Here is a 16,562-nt window from a genome sequence, read left to right as displayed (position 1 = left end):
AGTAACAAGGAAATAGAATGCAAAGATTTTAAAATAGAAAAGGGTAAATTGCAAAAACCATAAACCCTTAGACCAATTGTATAGACCTAAAAATGGTCTAAAGATAATTAATTAAATAAGAAATTATTTAATTAATCCACCTTCCCAATTTAATTGAATTCACTACGCAATTTGATTAAATTTCCCCTTTCATCTACTTATTAATAAATCTAAAGATTTATTTAATAGGTTCATTTCACCCCTTTGATTAATTAATTCAAATTAATTAATTCCCTCCATCAAAATCATTTCTTCTAGATCCCCTAATTAATTAAAATAAATCAAATTCAAGAGTTGTGGAAATTAATTATCCTTTTCCTATTATTTGAATTTTCAAATTCAAATTCTCCTAACTTCTACCACTCCTAAACCTAAACATTCCTAAACCTAACCCATTATACCTACCCACATGTCCCCTTTCATCCAACCTCTTGTAGAAGGTTTGTGACACTTGTCACTAAGTGTTCCCTTTCATCTAACCTATTCTAGAAGCCTCTTGACACTTGTCAGCATAGAGATGACAAATGTTCCCTTTAATCCAACCCCTTTGCCAACCTCCTCCAATTTAACCATTGATATCTTCAAATAAATCTTGACTGTTGATTCCTACCACCTCACCCCTAGCCTTGGAAATCCTATAAATAGACCTCATTTTGGAGCACAAAGGGTCCCAATTTCATCTCATTGTTAATATAGGCATCTAGCTTCTAGTTTATCATTCTTAGCAATGTTATCATGCTCAATTTTAGCTTAATTGCATCTTAATCTTAGTTAATTTTATATAATAATGATGAAATCATGTAGCTTAGTCATGCTATTCTTGCTAGATCATGCATCTTCATCATTCAAATCCTCCATTTAAGTGTAGTCAAGTCATTGGAGTTTGCATACCAAGATCTGAGAGCAAAATTCATACTCGCATTTACTAGGAGGTGATAGATCGCTTAGCTATGGTTTTGTCTTTCATTGTTTCAATTCACTAACCATTTCTTATAATGATCTATTGAGTGCATTGTGTTTACAGGTACACTTCACAAAGCACAACATTTTGGCACCCACCATGTGGCCAGAATCATCACTTTTGGCCTCTTAATCTTCAGCAAACTTCATCTCTATCTGAATCTGGCTCAGAAATTCATACGAGTTGCCTTTTTAGCTTGTACAAACTTCCTTTCAACCTAGGATGATAACTCATCCTGACTCATTCTAGGCATAAATTTGTGTCATATGAGGTTCTATGTTGCAAATTCTTTATTCATAATAGGTCTAAAGTTGTGTCGTATGAGTCTATTTCTTGCAAATTCTTTACTCAACTAAACATATTTATGTGTTGTATGAGCTAGTTTTGGCTTGTGCTAGAGGTCTAAATATTTATCGTACTATCTGATAAATCATGTCATACGAGTGTCTACATCTATGATTGTTTTTGATAAATTGCATGTTAGGGTTTTCTGATTCTAATCTGAAATTTTCTAACACTAACCCTGACTGGTTTGTGAGATTTTTGGCATCCTAACTCTTTTTTGCAGGAAGATTGACAAAGATATCCTTGTCAAAGACATAATTCAAAAACTAATTAATTACTACTAATGGATCTATTTTATAGGTTGCCTATAAATCCGACTACACTTTGTGTATTCATTAAAATTTTCTAGGCACACTTCAATTTTGCTAACGGAAATTAACTATCATATATTTCATGTATTTGATGATAGGCGAGTATGCTCTCACCTTTCTTAGGTGATCAGAAAGATAGACTCATCTTTTTCTTTCATTAGTGCATTTCTTTAGCAGGCATGCCCTCCTGAGGAGTAATAACTCTTAGCCATTAAGGTCGGTGAGAGGGGAACAACCGAAGTGGGAACGGCTAACGCCAAGTAATCCAACCCACTATAAAATAAACGTGTTTTTGATGAAAATCAAAGCAACGAAAGTTCTTGGGAATATCTCTCCTCCATACCTTTGGGTATATCAAACCTTGGTTTTCAAGGATGGGATACCTCTTAATTGCGTTTATACCCCAATGCGCCGAATGGATCCCTTACTATTAGTGGTTAAAATAGAAGCTACCTAGTTCACCTCTGAAAGGGTGATAATGTTTGTGCAAGAGAGATAGTAAATCTCCCAAGACACTTGCCATATTGTGCCTCCATTAGCATTTGGATTCAGATAATATGGTGTTGAGAATCCATTGCATGAGACTCAACGGCCATATTATGATTAGCTATTGGGTGTGTACCTAAGTCAACAAGCAAAGGTTTTTATTCTTAGCCAACTTCCTTAGGGTTTAGCATGCTTGAGTCACTTATCATATAATGTGTTTACTGTGTATTCATCCCTAAATTGACAAACAGACATCCAAAAATAGGAAGACATAAGCAAAACATTAAACTTCAGTTATAAAAAATTCAACCAAACAAACATTTTTTATCTCTGCTTTGTTAGCTATCGTACGAGTTAGGATCTTTGTCGTACGAACTTGTTTACATAAAATCTTGTGGCATACAACATAGAATATGTGCCGTACGAGTCAGATGTTTTTTTGTATGGTTCAGAAAAGTGTGTCGTACAAGCCTCTGCTTTTAACATGAAAACTTATGCTTTGTCATACAGACTTATATCTTGTGTTGTTCTAAACAACATATCCTGTCGTACGAAACTTTGCATTTGTCAGTCCAAAACTGTATCTTACATGCCTATTTTAAATTTATCATTTCTTCCTAATCAATTTGTAGTAAACATAAATACCTGTTATCTATTAATTTGTGCTTAGATTGTCATCTTGGTTCACTTGGTCAAGTTATCACCCGTCAAAATCAGACTTTAGAACATAAACACCTCAAGATTTTCAAGTGCTCACCCTTAACAAGTTCAAGATCTAAACATCTCAAAGTGCATTATCACACTCTTTGGTAAATTGATCACTCAAACATAGTTTCTCATCAAGATCAATCATCCTTTACCATGAAACTGAAACATTTGGTCAGGATAATCTTTTCCCACATCATAGGATATATAGTTCCTACTGGACTTGGTTCTTATCAAATCACCATCATTGCACTCCTAAACCGAAGATCAAAAAACTTACAAAATTTTAAACACTTGAATTCTCTTTTAGTGTTATATCACTCTATTGCCTTGAAATTGACTATTGATCACTTATCAAAACAACCTTTTGGACAATCAAATACTAGCAAAATAACATGTGTATGCCCATTCTAACTAGAGCTCAGAGACGAAGGATCACAGAGAGTGAAATCGAAACATTGGAAACAAGTGAAGAACACATAACCATGGAACACGAACATGAAATACAAGTTGAAGAAGAAATAATAGAACAAAACATCAGAGATATAAAAAAGGATCCTCAATTTGATAAATTTATGCATAAATTATTAGAGGAAGAAAAAGAAAAAGATTTCCTAATGTTAGCTAAATCTGGTGCTACACTCCCCCAAGATTTTGATGTGAATAAATTGACACAAAAGAAAAGTGATCCTCCCCCTAATAATGAACAATATGAGGACATCTTTGGTCTTTGCATGAATGACACATCAATTTCCAATATTACCAGAACCAATGAAGAAACCGACATACCTAGAAGAGATGAAGTAGAAATTTTGAATAACATTCAATCCAATGAAGATATAGGAAGGACTAGACATGACACAAGAAGAGAACTAGTTCTTCCTAGAATAAAAAAAGATGGTTATGTAAGAATGAATCATGTCGATAATCCTATCACAACTCTCACACAACAACTACAAGCAATTCAAACACAAATTCAAGATATGCAAAGAGGACATGTTAGAAGATACTCACTTCAAGAAATCTGTCCTTATCCATTTGATAGAAACCTAAACATGATACCATTTCATATAGGTTTTGAATCTCCTAGATATGAAAATAATGATGGAAACACTGACCCTCAAGATCATATACTAGAATTTTGCACAATGAGTATGGAGTTTGCACATGAGGATACCTACTTAATGAGATTATTTCCAAAGAGCTTAACTAGGCTAGCTATGGAATGGTTCTCCAAACTTCCACTGGGAATCAGATCATTTTCAAAATTAGTGGATAAGTTTGTCTCACAATACTCCTACAACATACAACAGGAAGTAACAATTCTAAACCTATGTAATAACAAACAAAATGCTGGAGAACCTTTTATGACATTTTTACAATGATGGAGGTGGTTAGCTTTGCAGTATTCTCGTAAAGTGCTAGAATACAAAAAAATGGACATAATCATTGAAAAGTTAAATGATCAAATGAGGTATCACTTAAAAATGCAAGGAAGTTAAAGCTTCAGAAAAATGATCGATAACGAAATCAGAATGGAGGAAGCCATGATAAAGAAAGGTGAGTTGAAAATATACAAAGAAGGAGTTCATCCACCTAACAACAACAATAACAACAAACACAATGACAAGCCAAATTTTTGGAATAGAAATAAAAAAAATTTCAATGATGGAACAGTGGATAACAACAATGTGAAACCAAAATAACCAATTTTTAATTTATCCACTCACTCAGCAGCAACACAACAAAACAACAATCACCAAAGAGCAACTATTAAAACTTTCTTTTGAAAACAATTTACAAACATTGGTAAACCCCTTGGATAAGCACTAAAAACACTTCTCACAAACAAATTGATCACTTTACAAGAAGAAAGGAACTACGAACCTCAAATCAAACCACCTTGGTGGAATGGTAATCAATATTGTGATTTCCATCGAAACAAGGGACATCACACAGATAGTTGTCAGAAGTTGAAACATATCATACAAGATATGATTGATAATAGAGTAATAACTGTGGATGGACATACAACAAGTGAATCTCATACAACTTTTAAGACTCTTCTTCAAAACTATGAGAAAGGTGAATCATCAACAACAAACAATGGTAAGGGTAAAGCAAAGGTAAACCATGCTCATACATATGACAATGTGGTGAATGTGATTGTAGTTAAAGAAAAACAAAATCAAGAACATGCTCAGGCTATCACAAGAAGCAAAGCCAAAGTTGTTTTGCTAGGTCCTACAATAAACACATCATCCACTACAACAAAATAGTACAATCTACTAGAACAATTGCAGAAAACACCCGCACAAATATCCATCTTGGAGCTTTTAAAACTTTCACCTGCACACAAGGAAATTATTGAATGAGCATTAGTAGATACCACTATATCCAAAGATCTTTATATTGATCGATTCCAGACCATGGTGGGACACCTCACAACCCCTCATTGCTTATCATTTACTAAAGAAGATGACATGTCCTTGCAACATCCCCACAATGCTCCTTTACATATTGAAGTCCTCATTCACAAAATGCAAGTTAAGTGTGTTCTAATAGATGTTGGAGCTATCCTAAATATTTTCTCATTGAGTCTTGTTTGTGCCTTAGGATATTCAAAAGATATAGTTGATGTCCGGAAAAGAATCACTATACTATGATGAAGAAGAATGTTCCTCCAAAGGAGTTGTGATACTACCCATCAGAGTGGGACCTCTACAAAAAGGCACAGCATGCCAAGTTCTAGACTTGGATTTATCATATAATGTACCCTTGGGAAGACCATCGATACATGACTTACAAGTTGTACCATCAATATACCACCAATGTGTAAAATTTCCCTACGAGGGACAAGAAATCACAATCTTTGCAGATGCAAATCCATTCCAATATTGCAGCAATCGAAAAATGACTCAAGAAGTCATTATTCCACATAACAGGGAGGTATCATCTTGAAAACAAAATACAAGGAACAATCATTTGCATCAATTCAATAAAGTATAGAGAAAAAAATGTAGCTAAGAGATCAAGGGAATGGAGAATTCTCAATATCACAATTACCACTTTCTCCTCAATCCTTGGGAAAACCATCAAACTCTAAACAACAACCAATTGTGAAACATCTTCCAATAATTTATGGAGCATTCATTAGTGTTGGAACCTTATAAGAGGAGATAGAAGAAAAAGATGTGCTAAATTATCTATACAAAGATGAAGAAGTTCAACAAAAGGCCAACAATGTCAGGATACCTATAGAAAAATATGGAAAATGATTCAACATTTTTTGAAGGATGGGATACACTGGAACAGGCCCTATAGGAAAAAGAAAAGAAGTTATCTCAGAACCTATTCATCCTCACACTCAACAGACCAATAAAAAAATAGGCTTAGGGTATGGACAAGTCACTCTATCAGAAGACACATGTTTTAGTAAACAACAAGAGGAATATGAAAATAGACAAGAACAATTGGCAATTGAAAGGGAAGAAAAATCAGCTAAGCAACACGCAAAAGCAAACACAAAATGACAAAAGAAGAAAGCTCCAAATCAACAAGAAAAACAAACTAAAAACATCTCTCTATTAGCATTAAATCTCAATCAAAACAAGAAAGAAGCTAATATAAGTCCAGGAGAACTCATAGAAAAGTTGCCAAAACTCAATCTCAGTCTTGAAGAGGTTGAATATGAAAGAAGGAAAAGTATAGCTAGAAAAGTGGAAGAAATGTTATATGACCAAATCTATAGACTAAAAGCTCCAAGTGATATAGATTCTAATGAATGGGAATGAGATTCCTATCACTCTAAAGAATCAGTTGAAGAAAAATGCTTTGAGGGAGATGTAGAAGTCAATGTAGTTCACACATATGCAGGACAAACGTCAGGAACTAGTTCGCTTGAATTAGAATCACATTTGGCTAACTTGGACTTAATCGAGGATGATCAAGAACTTCTTATGTGAGATCATTCTAATGAGAGTACCATTATAGACATCAACGTACATATTGAAAACTTTGATACATCTGTCATCACCCTTGAAATCCTTGAAACATACCAGCCTGAAGATCCCCTACCTCTAATCCACCCTGAGCTTATTGATTAGGAAAATGAAGGATATAGTGCTATTGATACCTTTCCAAATCACCATGCCATATCTATATATATTAACACAATTGAACCCATAACAACTCTCACCTGGAATGTCAGCAACACAACTTCCAGTCAAGTGGGTGCCAAATCACCAAGTCGCAAAACTAAAAATAAAGAAAACAATATCAAGTCTAATGCTGAAAACCATTTATTGGCAACATTAGACCAGAAAAAAGTAAAAACAAAGGACACATCTAATGGTGAAATACTCCTTCAGGTGCCGAAAGATGGGAAATTTGACACTTTACTTGAGCACTATCAAGAAAGGTCATCCATTTTGATCAAACCAATATAGGTAGTTAACATTGGCACAATAGAGCAACCAAAGATTCTTCATCCAACGACTTATCTGTCCAAAGAAGAAATGGAAAAATATGTGGAATTCTTCAAATGACGGCAAATCAATTTTGTCTAGTCATATGCAGACATGCAAGGGTTAGATCCAGAGCTAATTATGAATTACTTGAATTCTAGTCTAGGAGCCAAACCAGTCAAACAAAAGTTAAGGAAAATGCATCCTCATATCGCTCTCCTAGTCAAAGCAAAACTAAAGAAATCAATGGATGTCAGATTCATCAGACTTGTAGCTTATCCTCAATGGGTATCCAACATTGTTCCTATTTCAAAACCAGATAAAAGCATCAGAATATGCATAGACTTTAGATATCTTAATAATGCATGTCCAAAGGATGACTTTCCTTTTCCTAACATTGACATCATTATAGATTTAACTGCTGGACACTCCATGTTTTCTCTAAAGAATAGTTTCTCCAGATACAATCAGATCAAAATAGCACCTGAAGATCAAGAAAAGACAACTTTCACATGCCCATGGAGTACTTTCTGCTAGAACGTCATGCCATTTGGATTAAAGACTACAGGTGCTACATATCAAAGAGCTATGAGAGCTACATTTCATGACGTGATGCATACATTCATGAAAGACTATGTGGATGACATATTAGCTAAATCCTACAACAAAGAAGAACAGATAGAGATACTGGAAAAGATCTTTGATAGGTTAGAACAATAGTCATGTAATTCACCATTAATTTTATTTTATTTTTATTCGATGAATAATTAAAGCCAAGTTAAATTTTATAGTTTTATATATTTGAAAAATTTTGCCCATAAAAATATTTTTGGGTTTATTCCCAATTGTTTTGTTTTGCCAAAAAAGAAAATTATATTTGAAAATAAAGATAAATATTTATCAAAATTTTCTATTGATCCTTCATAATTTCAAGAAATTAACCAACCAAATTTATATTATGATCCCACAAAAAAGTAAACTTTGCCAATAAAAAAAAAGAGCTTCGACTAATGAAAAATTCCTTTAATTTCCACCATTTATGAGGGAGTGTTTCTTAAAGTTTTCCCTAATACTTCTCTAGATATTTACCACGAATGCATCCCTAGAAAACATCAAAAAATTGATGCCACACCATTGATGCCACAAACAACTCACGTCATCTGTATGAGTGAGAAAAATTATTGAAGGAGAGTCAGGAACAAAGTGAGAAAATAGATATAATCTGGAATGATGATCTTGTTTTCCCACATCAACAGTAGGCCCATTATGCATTTCATTGATTACTATTGTATCTAGTGTGAACTCAACTCGCTTGCCAAAACTAGTTTGAGTGATCTAATAATTAGATATGAGATTAGTTCATAAATATAGAACACAAAGGACATCCTCAAATGTTCCTTTGCCCATATCAATAGACCCTCTCTCATGCACTTCAATAGGATTTCCATCACCCATTAGTATGGAAGACATAGAAGATGGCTTTAAACAAATGAAATCATCTTCTAAAGAAACAATGTGGTGTGAAGCACCCAAGTCAATTATCTAAGAATTGAGTTGTGAAGAAACAACAACTAGGGCCTTACCTTTTCCTTTTCCCTTTCTCTTGTCTATGTCCTTCAAAGATCCTTCTCATGAACAATATTTGACTGAATCAGGTACCTTATGTTGGATATTGTTGCTTGTAGTCCATATGTTGTCATTAATGTCAATATATGACGGCTTCGATGATTGTAGATTAGTTTATTGGGATTATGATTTGGTGTATGGAGTATTTCTAGTGTCAATATATATTCTATATCGGTTTTGCTGATTTGGAAAGCTTAAATATATCCTATTATCTAGTTTGCAGTATACTTTTTTTATTAGTGTTTTGTAGAGTTTATTATTTCCTTTGTTATATTGTAGTGTGATCAGATCTTGAGCTGATATTTTGGGATATTTCTACGGATGATCTTGTGTATCTTCTTTTTAGATGGTTCATGATTTGGTTCTTCACAAGTTATCTTTCTTTGTGGCATTTGTTGTTGTTTGAATGTTCTTGAGGTTCAAATGTTGATCAATGAAGATTTTATAAGTGGTGTTAGTGTAGGTGTTACTAATAATTTTAATGTGCTTACTAGTGTTTCGTAGTTATTTTTTATTTGTCCCGATGATCCACATTGATTGTTGTGTGACTTGTTGATTTTTCTGATTTGGTGATGTTCTTCGTGTTATTAAATTTTCTTGCTAGTGTAGCATGTTGCGGTTGATCTTGGTGAGATTTTCAATAGAGATGAGCATTTTGTAATTTTGTTTAGGTCCATTTTATTTCATGTATACCATTATATTGGTTTGGAGGATGATCTTTATATCATGTGATGTAATTTTGTAATTGTGAGTTAAGTGTTTAGCTGACCTTGTTGTCAAGGTTGATAAATTGTATAAATAGGTGATGGCTTTATGCAATTTGGGTATTGAGGTTGTGTCTGCATTATCAAAGAGTGGTGTATATGGGAACAACTAATTCATCTTTGACATTGTGATTAAGAAGAGATTTGTGTTGTAGAGAAGATATTTGAGCTTAACGTGAACTATCATCAGGCATTAGTAGATGCTATTTTTGCAATTCATTCCTTCCAGATTGTAGTCCAAATTTTGTTGTATGTCAATGAGACTTCCCTAAGGGTTGTACCCTTTTGGATTATTGTATTTTTGAGTAGTGATCTCTAGGAAGTATGCCTGAATAAATCTGCATTCCCCATTGTAATGTTTTCACATACTACTACAAAGTATCATCTTATTGTGGGTAGGTTCCTACCGTGGTTTTTCCCTTAACTAGGTTTTTCATGTCAAAATCTTGGTGTTGTATGTTATGCCATCTATTTTCTTATCTTTGGCATTGTTGTAATTTATTAGATATTTTTTTATGGTTCAGTTTGTAGATTCGATGAAAATTGATCCACCCCTCCTCACTCTCAGTTTTCCTTCATTGGTGTTTCCATTAATTGGTATCAGATCATGCGGATATGATGATAGTCAACATGTTATTCTATTTCATATTCAAACTAAAGGATTTAAGAAGAATTCTCTAGTACAGACAGTTAATTCAAATATTGCTACTGACAGTGGAGAGGTGTAAAAATCTAAAAATGTGACGACTAGAAGAAGGCTAGTTGCTAAATAGGTATGTTTGATTTCTAAAGTTGAACCTAAAGATATATGTAGGAACAAACTAATTGAAGAAAGACTGGCATGCAAAGCCTATTCATAGAAAGAAGGAGTTTATTATGAGGAGACTTTATCTCCAGTGGGCAAACTTGAAGTTGTATGCTAGAAATGTGGTATCAACCCGCAAGAGGAGAAAACATCTCAAACACACACATGAAACATTGAATTAGAGGTTAGAAATCCAAACAAACCAAGTTAAATAAATCTAAACTCTTTAAAATCATTCTGTGTTCCTCTATCTCCAAGGATCTTGAAGATTAAAGGTGGCTCTCAGCTTGGAAGAGCATTTCATTCTTTAAGATGACAACCTAAAGAACGAGATTTAAATGATTCTAAAATCTAAATGGAATGCAACCAAGATCCTAGTGATGATTTAGATATGAAACTAGATGATGATAGGATGCAAGATATTGATATGAAGCTTAAACTAGTATGAAAATGATACTAAGATGAAGCTAACATGATATATCTAAGATTATAATGCTATCAAAATGATCTAAAATTCTAATCTATCAAAGAGAGATAATATGTTTAATGTTATGAGACTATAAGTTTGATGCACAAAGACTTGATTGTTTTGAATAAGGAATAGGATCTATTTATAGGGAAAATTGGGCAATGGATGATCAAGATTGAATAATATTATCAAGGCCTAGGATTGAAAGTTAATCAATCCATGTTTACAATTCTCACCAATGAAATGGTGACAAATGTCAACAAGAGACTGCTTGAGAGGAGATGTAAGAAGCATTAAATGCTTGAGAAGACCTTGTGGTCACCTTAGGAGGTAAGGGTTAAGGTTAGGTTAGGATTACCCATTGGATAAAGTGTTTACCCAAAGGATGAACTCTTGTGAAAGGGTTAAAGGAAGAACCATGATCAAAGAAATGAATGCTTGATGAGACCCTTGGGTTAGATGAGGGTTGAGTTGGGAAAAAGGTCTCTAACCATGCAAGAGGGTTGAGTTAAACATTAATGGTTTGGATGACTTTCAAGGTTAACTTGAAGACATAAAACCTTTAATGGTTTTCAAAAACTTTGAGGGTTTGATAAGTTACTTCCCTTTGTTTAGGGATGTGACAATATTTTGGAAATGGGTTAGGCTAATTTAGAAGTGATTAGAAGAATATAGAAGGGGTTTAGGAGACAAGTGGGAGATGTAGGATTTTCCAAGTTGGTGGGGAAAATAGAATTTAACTAAAATAAAAATTTATTTATTTCAATTGTGGTTGCAACTTGCATTTGTAGGATTTTCTAAGTGAGGGGATTTAATTAAATTAAATGGGCTAGAAGGGGGATTTAATTAAATGTGAATTTAATTAAATGACTTAGAAGGGGGATTTAATTAAATGGCTTAGATAGAAGAAGAGTATATTAATTAAATCTTAATTTCATTAATAGGATATTAGAAGAATAGGGATATTGATTAATAGGAAGAATTAAGAATAATTAAATGAATAAAATTCACTTAATTCATTGTGCAACTTTAAGTGTCTACATTTTGCCCCTCTTTGAGTTAACATGTGACCACATGTTGATTCAAAGAAAATCTTGTCGGATATGATGCTATGGATATGAAAAAATGAATTGATATGAAAAGTCGATATGATGCCCTAGATATGAAGAATTGATTCGATATGAAAATTTGATATAAAATTGATGTCGAGATTTGATATGATAATTCCCCCTTGAGAGATCATTCGTGAAAAAAGGTATGAATGATCTCTCAAAAGAAGAAGAATGCTATTTGAAAGACATAAGATTGGATAGTGACGACATGCATGGGTTTCATAAGATTGATTAGATTGATTGGATTTAGATTAAGATTGATTAGATTGAGATCAAGTTTGGTTTCAAGTATGACGCCTCCTATATAAGACATGGATGATTGAGCATCTAGTTTCAAGAATGATACTACCTTTATACGACAAAGATAATCAAAGCGTCTAGTTTTAGGAATGATATAACTTGTATTAGACATGGATGATCGAGCGTCTAGTTTGAGGAATGATATATCTTGTAAAACAACTGATCAAAACATTTGGTTTCAGGAATGATATATCCTATATAAGAGCTGATCAAAACATCTGGTTTCAGGAACGATATATCTTGTATAAGAGCTAATCAAAACATCTGGTGTCAGGAATGATATATCCTATATAAGAGATGATCAACACATCTGGTTTTAGGTGTTGGAATTAGGTGAACCAGCATATGGTTATGAGAACCGACACATAACATAATGACATTGTATGTTGTCATTGATGTCAATATGTTGCAGTAGTGTGAACCGACATTTGTGCCAAAGTGAGTGTGCTTGTTCAAAGGTGAACTGGCATATGGTTATGGGAACTGGCACACAGGTTCATAGTCTCAACTTTAGGGTTTCCGGTTTAAGTGCTTCAAGCCTGTGTGGCCCAACCAGTGACTTTGTGCAATGAGTTAGCATGATAACAAAGAACAAGATTGTGTTGCCAAGTAAGCCTTGTGTACATGAAGGATCATGCATGAAGAAGATCTTGCCTATCTACCTCAGGAATATGAGAAGACTATAAAACGACGATAACGTGTGATGGGTTATTAGTAGCCATGGAAATGGTGGAAAACAAATGATGGAGATTTATGCAGTATGCTCAACGGTCAGGATTGAGCTGTTTGAATTCATTAACCTATTAGGTTTAGGGTTTAGGGTTTATGCTTCTGACCTAACTATTTTCTATAAGGTCGATGTTGTGACTCTTTCTAGAGTTGTTGGCAAAAGTTGTGTGTGAGTATCCAAGAGAAAGGATACGTGTTTGTTGCCAGACCAAAAGGAGAGAAGTGATACCTGTAGAGTGTAAGTGTAGAAGGAGAAGAGGAGCTTAAGTAGATCTGCATTGGCACTGAGTGCTGTTACCATATCATAGTAATACCTGTTGATCTCTAACCACCTCAACAGTTGGAAAATCCCTTAATAGGGTACCCTTAACTAGCTTGCTGTAAATCCTTTAACATGGTAACTCTAAGATACTAAGTATGAAGTCCTTTAGCTATTGAGTTCTTGAAATCCTCTAACAAGGTAACCTTTAGTAGGGTTTAACCCTTAATCGGGTATTGTAGCCATCCCTTAACTAGGTGATATCTAACAGGATCGATTCCTAGTAGAACCTATTGTAATTTCTTTAACCAGAAAAGGCTCCTAACAGAGTGGACTTCCAAAGAGTTCAAAAGTAGCTTGTGGGTATTCATCCCCATCGTGGTTTTTCCCATTTGGGTTTCCACATGGAAAATATGTGTGTCATATGTGATGTTTTTATCTTGTGATGCTTTTCTATTGTTTGTCAAGCATATGATGGTTCTGTGTTTTATGCCTATCAATAAAACATGTTGAACTAGTTGCTATTATGATCTGATGATAGATTACCTATTTATGCATAAGAGTGAAATGGATGTGTAGTCTCAAGTTGAGTGAAAGGCTAAGTAAGTAACCGGTTAATGCTTGCCTCAGACATTCTTAGTTTTACCTGTTGCACTCTGTTTCAAACCAGTGTCACTGTCTGCTAGTCTTCTAAAGTGTTTTCTATCAAACTGATTTAAGAGAAATTGTATTGTATGTACTAGTTCACCCCCCCTCTCAGTACCGGTTTGGTACTATTTGCTCATCATTGAGTTATCAATTAGTATCAGAGCATCCTCCAAGTCCCCTATGTTATAAGGTTAACCGCTTGAGGTAAAGATCCCAGTCAAATGATGAAGAGGGAAGGTCCAAAGTTTAATAGGGAAAATTTTGGTATATGGAAAGATAGGATGAAGATATTCATCAGAAGCATGGGTGCTCAACACTAGACTTATGTTGAGAATGTCTATATTTCCGCTACTAGTACTCTCACCGATGTCAAAAAGAGAGAGATACAAAATAATGGGCAAGTCATGGAAGCCCTTATTAGTAGTCTATCTAACATTGAGTTTATTGATATTTAGGAAAAGGTAAATCCCAAAGAGGTATGGGATGCTCTTGAAAATATCTATGGTCATGATGAACATGTAAAAAAGGCTAAGGAAGAAAGCTTGAGAGGGAAGTTTGAAGATATGTGGATGGTTGAAGGTGAGACCATTCAACAGTATGGAATAAGAATCAAAATAGTTGTTGGAGATATCAAGAGTGCAGGTGGTAAAATAGAAGATTCCACTGTGGTAAGCAAAGTCCTGAGATCCCTATTGCCGGTCTATGTAATAAGGGTTGCTGCTATTCAGGAGCTGAGATCAATAGACAAGACTAAGGTATCCTTGGACTCTATCATAGCCAAGTTGACAGCCTATGAGCTAAATAGTTTTGATGGTAGTGTTCAAAAGACTGAATCAGCATTTAAAGCCTCTGCTATACCATCCAGAAAAGGAAAAGAAGCTATCACTAGTGGTGAACCTAGACAGAGCAAAGAAATGGATGATGAGGAGATTCTGATGGCATATGGAGCTCTCCTTGCTAGGAAGCTTCCTAAAGGAACCGGTAAATACAAAGGTAAGCTACCTTTGAAATGCTTTTCTTGTAATTGGATAGGACATATTTCTATAAACTATCCTAATGGTGATAAAAAGGACAAACCAGAAAGGTTCAGGAAATTCAAAGGAGGAAACCAGAGAAACTATTTTGTGGCAGTTGATGAAGGTGTCACAGATGAAGAATCAGAGGATGAAGAAAATGAAGATATTGTGTTTGTTTCTGTCAAAGAAAATGTGTCAAACAAGAAGGCTCTTGTCTCCTGATTTGATAATTCCAATGAGTGGATCATTGACAGTGGCTATTCTCACAATATGACTGGTGACTGGAGAAAGTTTCTATCCTTGGTTCGCTTTGGCAATGATGCACCATGCATGGTCAAAGGTAGAGGGTCCATCTCTCTGAATGGAAAGAGTAGTGCTGACAATGTGTACTGGGTTGATGGCCTCAGACACAACCTTTTGAGTGTTGCCCAGCTAAATGACAGTGGCCTCACTCTGGAATTCAAGAATGGAGTTTGTAGAATCAAAGGAAAAAATGGTGAATTGGTGGCCACCTACATGCAGACCAAAGGTAACCTATTTGATGATAGTTGGATATGGCATAGGAGACTCTACCATGTAAACTTTGATAACATTGTAAAGGCCAGTAAGATCAAGGAAGTTAGAGGGTTGCCAGTGCTAAGCAAACTAGATATTACCTTGTGTAGATAATGTCAATTGGGGAAAATGTCTTCCTCAACCTTTAAAGGTAAATCTTTCATTGCTGACAACTTGCTTGATCTTGTGCATACTGATTTGTGTGGTCCTATGAAAACTAGGAGTGTGCAGGGTGATAGGTACTTCATGATTCTCACTGATGACTGCTCAAGAATGATGTGGGTCACATTCTTGAAAGACAAATCTAAAGCCTTTGTAAAGTTTAAAGCTTTCAGAGCATTAGTGGAGAAGGAAAGCGGTAAAAGGATCAAGTTCCTGAGAACTGATCAAGGAGGGGAATTCACTTCCAGTGAATTCAACAAGTACTATGAAGAACATGACATCAAGAGGCAATTATCTGCCCCCTGGACTCCACAACAGAATGGCCTAGCAAAGAGGAATAATCGGATTGTGGTTGAAGTAGCTAGAACCATGTTGATTCAAGGAAAGGTAGCTCACACCTTTTGGAGAGAAGCGGTGAGCACTGTAGTCTACACAATGAACCGGGTACTCATCAAGAAAGGTAAGGATAAAATTCCTTATGAGTATTGGACTGGTAAGACACCTGTGGTTAGCTACTTTAGAATGTTTGGTAGCAAATGTTACATCAAGAGAAGTGAACACCAGAGCAAATTTGATGCGAAATGTGATGAGGGAATATTCCTAGGATATTCCACCAAGAGCAAAGCTCTCAAGTGTTTCAACAATAGGACTTAGAGAATTGCGGAAAGCATCAATTTAAGAGTTGATGAAACCTTTGAGAAAACTGAGGAAACTGACAGTGTGCAAGCAGTAAGTGAACCGGTTGCAACCTTTTGGGAACCGATTGTCAGTCAACTAAGTCCCAGCAATAGTGTTCCTACACCA

This window comes from Cryptomeria japonica, chromosome 9 (assembly GCF_030272615.1).
Source record: "Cryptomeria japonica chromosome 9, Sugi_1.0, whole genome shotgun sequence".
In the NCBI taxonomy this organism is placed as follows: Eukaryota; Viridiplantae; Streptophyta; class Pinopsida; order Cupressales; family Cupressaceae; genus Cryptomeria; species Cryptomeria japonica.
This window is presented reverse-complemented; position numbering follows the sequence as displayed.